This window comes from Triticum dicoccoides, chromosome 4A, assembly GCF_002162155.2.
Source record: "Triticum dicoccoides isolate Atlit2015 ecotype Zavitan chromosome 4A, WEW_v2.0, whole genome shotgun sequence".
Classification (NCBI taxonomy): Eukaryota; Viridiplantae; Streptophyta; class Magnoliopsida; order Poales; family Poaceae; genus Triticum; species Triticum dicoccoides.
This window is the reverse complement of record NC_041386.1, coordinates 666,291,130-666,299,134: the sequence shown is the minus strand read 5'-3', so window position 1 is coordinate 666,299,134 and position 8,005 is coordinate 666,291,130.

Genomic DNA, 8,005 nt, shown 5'->3' with positions numbered 1-8,005 from the left:
GCCGTTGCTGCCGCGCCTGCCCTTCGCTGCCGCCGCGCACCGCCCTTGTCCTGCGCGGCCGCCGCCCCTGCCCTCTGCAGCCGCCATGCCGCCGCCCCTGCCCTGTGCTGGCGCCGCGCGCCGCCCCGCCACCCCTGCCCTGCATTTTTTTCATAGCATTTTTTTCATAAATGCATTTTTTTTGTATATGTGCGTGTATGTGTATATATGTGTGTACATGTTCATAGTATTTTTTTCTCAATTTATGTATATGTTCATATATATAGATTTTTTTTCATAAATGTATTTTTTTGTCAATTTTTGTATATGTTCATATATATAGATTATTTTAGTTTATGTTTAGTTTAGTATTAAGATTAGGAAAATTTCAGATGTGTAATTATATTTATTTATATGTGTAGTTAATTTAGATGTTGTAATTTGTTCATAAAAATTGTGCACTTTTGTATAGAAACTTCATTTTTTTCATATGTACGAAAATGTAGAGTAAAAACGAAAACAAACATATAAGAAAAAACAAAGGAAAAAATGAAGAAGGAAAAGAAAACCGCCCGGCTCGGCCACCACCGCATTTTCAAAAAGTGTTTCCACCGCATTTACATGAGGGGGGACGTCGGAAAAAATAAGAAGAGAAAGAAGAAGAAAAAAAGAGGAGAAGAAGAAGGAATAGAGGAGTACACGAATGTCTCCCACTCCTCTATTCCTTCTTCTTCTCCTTTTTTTCTTCTTCTTCTTTTTTATCGCGAACTAGGGCAGAGGGTCGAGGGTCGGGAACTAGGGCAGAGGGTCGAGGGTCACCCTCTCGATCGTGATAACTTATACCACGGGAGCACCCCCCTCCCCCCCGGCCCTCTCGCTCGACCAGAACTCTCGAGGACACCCAAACCCTAGAGAAAAAACGATGTTGTCTCCTACCCCCTCCAGCCGTGCCCCTACCCGACAAACTCTCTCGAGGCCACCCAAATTTACCAAGTTAAAAGAGCGTTGTCGTCGAGGCCACCCCCAAACCCTTGAAGCATTGTGTCGAGGCCACCCCAAATCCTTGAAGCATTGTCGAGGCCACCCCAAACCCTAGAGAAGCAGCGTCGAGGCCACTAATATGATTCCTTATATTGTGATTAGCTAGCTAGTTCTACATTTGCCACTAATATATATCCATCTGTCATGTTTGAATAATAATTGCCATGTTGTAAATATTTGCAGAAACTATGGAGCACCCCCGAGACGAAGCAACAAAAGCGATGTTGGGGGACATAATCGCAAAAGGAAGTGATATCATTGCGTCATTTCTCAACGACACCGATGGTCTGGAAGGACGGGGTAGTGAAGAAGAAGGATATGCTTATGATGGCTTCGGTGACCCATTAATGTCGGTACAAGAAGAAGGCTATGATCATGATGGCTCCGGTGACCCAATGCAGGTAGAAGAAGGAGACCATGATGACGGCTCCGATGACCGAACCGAGTCCGCCCAGGTATATATATTAGTTAAGCTCATCCTGACTAGCTAATTGATGCATTCATTGTTTTCATATGTACACATATTAATTAAATCTCGTCTTTCTTCTTTTGTCTAGCCATCCGGATTGAGCACAACTTCCGTAAAGAAACGAGGCCCGAAGAAAAAGTTGCGCTCGGATGAAAGGTTTGAGACAACAGCAATCGCGCGCGATGGCAAGCAGATTGAACCCATCCGGACAAGGGATGCATTTTGTGCTTAGTGCGGGGTTCTTGTTAGGGACAAGATCCCGATCAGTATCCACCAATGGTTAAAGCCTAAGAAAGAAGACCCTGAGGTGTCTTATGTCTCCGATATGCAGAAAGAAGATCTTTGGACAACGCTTAAGGAAAATTTCACCCTACCGCCAGAGAAGGATCCGGAGAAGCCAGTTAAAGACAATTGATAAAGTCTCATGCTCTTAAGAAGATGGCAGAACTATTCAGGAGGTGGAAGAATGAGCTGAAAACAGAGTTTGTCGACGAAGAACTGGCGCCAGTATTCATCGGAAAGTATGAGAAGATCAGAGATCACTGGCCCGCATTTGTGGCCCACAAGACATCGGAAAAGAGTAAGAAGATGTCAGCGACAAGCAAGAAAAATGCTGCGAAGAAGAAGCATCAACATCGCACGGGGTCAGATGGCTACCTCAAAGCCCGACCTTTGTGGGACAAGGCTGAGAATGACCTGATTGCTAAAGGGGTCGAACCAGAGACATTGAACTGTCCAGACCGTTGCCAGACTTGGTTCTTCGGGATTGGCGGAACCTTGGGCCCTGTATCAGGGAAGTGCGTTTGGACGGAAGAGAAACTGCGAATACCCGTCACGATGCTTCAAGAGTATGTCGAGAAAGCACAGCAAGGTACGTTCGTTCCAGACAGAGAGAACAACGAGCTCACAATGGCCCTCGGGAATCCTGAGCACCCTGGACAGACACGAGGCACGCCAGGCTCCCTTCCGTGGAAGGCTGGGTTTCCAGACGCAGGGGGTTACAAAAGCCAGGAGAGTAGGAAGAAAGTGGAGCATAACCAACTGCAGGCGCTGCACGAAAGGGTACAAGGGCTAGAGGAATGAGAAGCAGATCGCAGCAAACGACCTACCGAAGCTTCCCTTGAAGCTACCCTGCCATCTCAGTGGAGAAGCAGTGTGGCTTCCACCGAGCAGACTCAGCAGCTGGAGCCTGTCTTCACGGCTCCTGCTAGCTACCCCGTGGATGCTATCACGGAGTCTCAACATTGCCACCTTATGGCGCGATGGATGACATTGAAAGTCAAGGCGGCTGCTGGCTCTATTTTACCTATTGGACCTGGCACAACCTACCACGGCTGGTCGATTCCAGAAGGATATGCTAGGGTGATGGTGGATCAAATAACGGACGGATTTGAGGACCTTGAGCTTGACCACCCTACGGGTGAAGGGGAGATTCGGCTGGGTTCTTCTCTGAAGACTCCATGCCTATGGCAGAAGGAGCTCATCAACCTTCCGAATTGGACGCCCCCGCCTCCTCCTCCTCCTCCGGCGAGTCAGGGCACTCCGCCTCCTCCTCCGCCTCCTTCTCCGGCGAGTGATCAGGGCACTCAGCCTCCTTCTCTGGCGCGTGGCGGCACTGGCCACCTCCTTCTCTGCCTGCGCCGGTGCGCCCGAGCAGCCAGCCTCCTCCTTCTCCGCCTCGTCAACAAGGGCAGAAGAGACCCGCTGCCACTCCGTCTGCTCCGGCGCGTCGTCCTTCTCCTCCGCCTCATAAAAAAGGAAAGACAGCTGCAGCCGCTCCGTCTACTCTGGTGTCTAGCAGTATAGCCAGAGGCAGGCAATACAGATACGTTCCTTTTCTAAAGACTCCAGAGAAGTTACCATACGAGAGGAGCCAGGAGGAAAACACGAAGATCGTGCAAGCCGAAGTGACTAACTTCTTTGAAGGGATGAAAGCAAAGAAAAATCCACCTCCGGAGGAGATGATAGATCAGGTAAAAGCGAAGCATACTCTGGCTTCCCTGAAGAAACCACCAAAGTCTCCGGTGAAAGGCAACTATGAGCGCATTTTTGCAAAGTCATTTATCGAAGCGAAGCGGTCGGGAAGTACTGTCAGTGGTCAAAGGTTAGCAGAACGATGAGCTGGGAAAAAAGTTGCCCAGCTCGGCGAACAAGCGAACCAATCGTTCCCCCCGCTCCAGGTGTCTAGCGTCGTCGCTAATCGTCCGGGCGGGACAATGGTGCCCGGTTTTAACGATCTTGGAGATTACCTGCCAGACGATGCACATTTTGATATAATGGAGGTGGAAGAACACAAATACGAGTACTGAAAGCCTCTCGTCAAAGATGAAAGATCTCTAACAACGATGATGCGAAGATTCCATGATTGGTATATGAAAACCTGCAAAGAGTGTGAGGGGAGGAATATTTTGACGCTAAGAGTTAGAGAGGAGCATGACCTCGTTGGAATTGAACTGTTCAATGTTCCATTTGAGGAGTTCTTCGAGTTTTTCAATCTAAAGACCCTCGATAAGTTAATGATCACTTGCTACTGCCTGTAAGTAGTACTACTTCTGTCATTAAGTCTCTATATATAGGTCAACTCTTTCATTGCATGTATTTTTAATTATCCTCACTATATTATGCAGATTGAAGATCGCCGAATTGAAGAAAAGACAAATCGGTGATATTGGGTTCATTAACACAAATCTCATAGATGCATATATGGTTAAATTTCAGGCCAAAGATACCAAGGCCAATCTGCTACAATAGTTTGTATTAAATCAAAGCAAAGCTATAATACTCTTCCCTTACGAATTCAAGTGAGTGTTACTGTCTTGTGCATATTCAGTTTCCCTTATTAGTCGAGGTTATGTAACGTAATTGATGAGTTATGCATGCGTGCGCAGGTTCCACTATATTCTCCTAGAGATTAAGCTTGAGCAGGGACTAGTAACCGTCTTAGACTCGAGATGAAAAGATCCCAAGGAGTATGCGAACATGACTGCAATTCTAGAGAAGTAAGTTAAATCGATCATTATCGCACCATATCGGCAACTTCAATTTGTTCATTTCCTGATATCAAGTAATTGTTTTCTTTGTCTGGTAGGGTTTGAAATAAATTCACCTCAAAAACTCCAGGACTGCCGAAGAAGCTAGAATTTAGACATCCAAAAGTAAGTACTATAGTAGCATATATGTTCCACGCATCTCCTAGTAATTCAAGTGCTAGTTTCATCAATACCATTTAGCATGCTTGCTAATTATCAGTTTGATTGACCTTTATTTCTTGTAAAGTGGTTGTGGCAGGAACAAGGGAATAATTATTGTGGATACTACATTTGCGAGTCCATCCGCCACACGACCTGTGAGCGGGGCTACTCCACAAACAATATGAAGTGCATAAATAATAATATTCACAATTTTATTTTATTAGCATCATTTGTGTTCAGTTTCATTTATTCATATATATGTATTGACCCCCTTCTTCAAATTAGATATTTCATATGCGGGATGAACTCCTACTACCAGATCGTATGCGAGGAATTCAAGAGGAATTGACGGCATTCTTTCTTGACCACGTGATCGCTAAAGACGGAGAATATCATGTGGACCCTGATCAGTTCGTTTTTAATTAGGAGATTATATTGTAAGAGATACTTATATTGTATATATGTAGCTACTAGCGTCGGATAGATATACGAGAACTTTTTGTTCGACCAATCTCTCAAAGAAGGAGAGGTGGTCGATATCACTTCTCTCTGTATGCACATGTTCATGACGATCTTCTGTTTCCTTCATTTGCTTACTAGCTAGCGTGTCTAGTCCTCTCTATACGTATAGTACGTAGAGTCGACCAAGCACGGAGATAAAAGAGGACACTTCTCTGTATTAATTAGCTAGCTAACACAATATATAAAACACCTAAATTAACCCCCCAAAATCCCCTAAACCCCCCCTAAAAAAACAAAAACCTCAACACCTGAAATGCTGACGCGTGGATGCCTATTGGTCCCGGTTGGTGCCACCAACTGGGACCAAAGGGCCTCCTGTCTGATCTCGCCACACCGGCCACGTGGAGGCCCATCTGTCCCGGTTTGTGTAAGAACTGGGACTAAAGGCCAAGGGCATTAGTAACGACCTATTAGTCACAGTTCCAAAACCGGGACTAAAGGCCCTTAGAGCATCTCTAGCCATTGCCCCCCCCCCCCAGGACGCCTAAAAATCGCCCCCTGGGGGCGAGCCGGCGATACATTCGGCGCTGGGGGCGGTTTTGCGCCCAGTCGTCGCCCCCAGCTCGGCCCCAGCCGCCGATGTTGGCCCACTTTTTGGCGAATATAAAGCCCATATGGGCGGGAATAGGCCCATATTCGGCGTTGTTGGCCTTGGCTTGGCGTTCAATTATCAACATAAATATATTTTTTATCATATATTTCATCACAGAAAAATCAAATACTTCAATAAAATAGTTCAACAACAAATAGTTCAATGCAAATTATATAGTTCAAGAAATAAAAACTCATATTTCATCACATGTCGCGCCCGGCGTCGCCCTTGAGTCTCCATAGGTGCTCTATCAGATCTTGCTGCAGTTTATGATGCACCTGTGGGTCTCGGATCTCCTGACGCATACTAAGGTAGGTAGTCTAGGTTGCTGGTAGTTGGTGATCAACTTGGGCAAGAGGACTCTGCCTGTGGTATGGTTCAGTGTCAAACACTGGCTCTTCCTGCTCGCTCTCAATGATCATGTTGTGCAAGATGACACAACAGGTCATGATCTCCCACATTTGATGTTTCGACCAGGTCTGAGCGGGGTACCGGACAATAGCAAATCGAGATTGGAGCACACCAAATGCCCGCTCGACATCCTTCCTGCAAGCCTCCTGAATCTTCGCAAACCAGGCCTTCTTGCCTCCAAGCACAGAGTTTTTGATGGTCTTCACAAATGTCGACCATCTCGGATAGATGCCATCATCTAGATAGTACCCCTTATTATAGTGCCGCCCATTGATCTCGAAGTTCACCGGAGGAGAATGACCTTCAACAAGCTTGGCAAAGACAGAAGAGCACTGCAGCACGTTGATGTCATTGTGAGTTCCTGGCATATCAAAGAAGGAGTGCCAAATCCAAAGGTCCTGTGTGGCCACCGCCTCAAGTACCACACTGCAACCGCCTTTGGCGCCTTTGTACATCCCCTGCCAAGCAAATGGGCAATTCTTCCATTTCCAATGCATACAGTCGATGCTTCAAAGCATCCCAGGAAATCCTCTTGATGCATTCTGTGCTAGGATCCGAGCAGTGTCTTCGCATTGGGTGTTCTCAAGTATTGCGGTCCAAACACTGCCACCACTGCCCGACATAACTTGTAGAAACACTCTATGCTGGTGGACTCGGCCATGCGCCCATAGTCGTCCTGTGAGTCACCGGGGGCTCCGTATGCAAGCATCGTCATCGCTGTCGTGCATTTCTGGATCGAGGTGAATCCAAGTTTGCCGGTGCAATCCATCTTGCATTTGAAGTAGTTGTCGAACTCCTGGATGGAATTCACAATCCTGAGGAAAAGCTTTCTGCTCATCCGTTAACGGCGCTGAAATGTTCTGTCGCCGTGAAGTGGAGCATCGGCAAAGTAGTCGGAGTAGAGCATGCAGTAGCCTTCAAGACGATGCCGGTTCTTTGCTTTCACCCTCCCCGGCGCCGAGCCACCTTGCCGCAGCTTTTCATTGCTCGCCAGCAGCTGGGCGAGGGCGGCGAGCACCATGAGATGCTCTTCTTCCTGGACGTCGGCCTCGGCTTCCTCCTCCAGCAGCGCGGCGAGCACTTCCTCGTCATCCGAGTCCATCACCGAGGCAGGCAAATCACCGAACACCTTGTGCCCGGTGGGCGTGCACCCGCCGCTAAACTGCCCCTCCGCGGCCGGAAACGCCCAGCTGCTGTCGGAGGGGCTGCCGCGGCGAACCTCTGCTATTTTTCCAGCGGGGAATGGCTATCTACCGGTGAAGGGCGGTGGGCGGCACCGGGATATAGCTAGTGGCGCCCGAGAGCACGGGGCGTGGGAGGCGAGTCGGGGAAGAAAATCTTGACTTTTCGCCTGACAGCGTGGGCCAGCCACGCTTTTCCCTTGCGCCGGAGCCCGCAAGCGCCCCCAGCGCACCAGGTTCGGCCTCCGGCCGCTAGGCGGAAAAAAGGCCGAACCGGCACTTTCCGTCGTCCTGAGGGCACGACTGGGGTATTTTTTTGGCGCCGGCGCCGAAAGAGTCGCCCGGGGGGCCTGTTGGGGGCGCGGCTGAATATGCTCTTACGAACCGGGACGAAAGGCCCTTTTTATACTATTGTACACCTCCCCCCTCGCACGCGCATTTTTTTTTAAAATCAGGCGAAACTCTCGTTAGGTTTCCTCCAGGCCATCGCCGGTCCCTTGTGCGCAGCTCCCTCTGGCGACATGGCGGGCGGGTAGGGTCCCTACTCCTCCGCTGCTCCTCCCGTTGGCATGACCCGCCCCCGCCCCCGCCCCGGTCTCCAACAGCAGCAACAGGCCTG